This window comes from Gobius niger (genome assembly GCF_951799975.1).
Source record: "Gobius niger genome assembly, chromosome: 6".
Classification (NCBI taxonomy): Eukaryota; Metazoa; Chordata; class Actinopteri; order Gobiiformes; family Gobiidae; genus Gobius; species Gobius niger.
Genome location: NC_136857.1, coordinates 29,497,946 through 29,499,241, shown reverse-complemented (window position 1 = coordinate 29,499,241; position 1,296 = coordinate 29,497,946). Strand labels below are relative to the sequence as shown.

The 1,296-nt window shown below is 39.7% G+C and overlaps 1 long non-coding RNA gene across 1 annotated transcript; it reads right to left on the bottom strand.

Moving 5' to 3' along the window:
- Positions 1 to 219: 219 nt before the first annotated feature.
- Positions 220 to 956, bottom strand: LOC306964645. Its single transcript, XR_013792988.1, has 3 exons — positions 778 to 956; positions 376 to 456; positions 220 to 289 (listed from the first exon to the last, which is right to left on the bottom strand). It is a non-coding gene; the product is annotated as an uncharacterized lncRNA (long non-coding RNA).
- Positions 957 to 1,296: the final 340 nt, after the last annotated feature.

The following is a 1,296-nucleotide window of genomic DNA, read 5'->3' as shown; positions in this document are numbered from 1 at the left end:
CATCTATAAAAGCACATTAAGACAAACTGAAGCGTTAGTGACATTATACTTACATAGTGACACAGGTTTGGGCCATAATCAACCAGGTGAAGGTGGATAGGTTAACTTGTGCCAGTGGAAGCACTAAAATAAAAGCTGCTTTAGAAAAGACATCAACAGTGCACATTTTAATAACTCTAGATACCATACAATCAGAGCCAGATGTGAAGACCCAAATGTCTCTGTCCACCTCAGCCCTTTGCTCATCTGTGACCTGCAGTGTAGGTTTATATTGCATCCAGAACTTCCCCTGAAAAAAGATCATAATTTACATTTTCCAGGTGAAATAAAAAACACAATAGTTAGGCCTATGCAGTACAGTATATATGCACTCACCTGTGGAAATGAAAGATGAAAAGATCCATATCCACAACTTGAGACATTTCTACTAATCCAAAATGACCATAGTGACACTTTCTACAAAAAGAAACAACAATATTTAAAGTACACTGACACAGATTGAGCTTTACATAAAAATGTGTCTTTTTTGTTTCTTCTATACTGCTCTGCTCATGTTCCACTGATGACAAAGATCTTACGTAATACGTAGTCCAAACTACAGCACATAACCATTACCTCTTCCTGTCACAGCCCTTACTCAAAAACAAACAAAAAGTGTTTGACTTTAAAAATACTGCCATATAGTTTTACAACTGCTTAAGTGCAAAGAAAGAAGTCTTGATGAGAATGCCCTATGATAGCCACGCGCTGTAAATTAATTTTCACAGTAAAAACTACCCAGTGTGGCGCGGTGGTCTTCCCTGCCATGGTCGGTCACTGGGACGGTCAGCGGAGGCTCACCACGCGCCCGCGTCGTCCCTGTGTCCCATCCCTGTGTCATGATATCTTCGCAGATTAGCTGCAGAGCAAACTGGGGCAAACAGACGAAGAGAACACACATGAAAATGTTAGGTCATGTAATGTTACATTACAGTGGGCAACACAAACACGACAGTCTTTTCTTGGAAAATATCTCAGTAGTATTTGCCGTTAGCATACTACTACTGACATCTGTGGCATTCCGATAAAAGACACAGTAACATATCTAGGCATTAAAATATCAAAAGAGGATAAGAACTTGGCTAACAACAACATTTTGCCTGTCACTGATGCAATCAAAAAGAAATGTAATTGTTGGCTGGCTAGAGACTTATCCATATATGGTAGAGTGCTATTAAGCAAAGCAGAAGGCATGTCAAGAGCCTCTTACATATTTTCAACACTAGATGTCCCCAAAGCTCTCTGTTCCAACTTTGA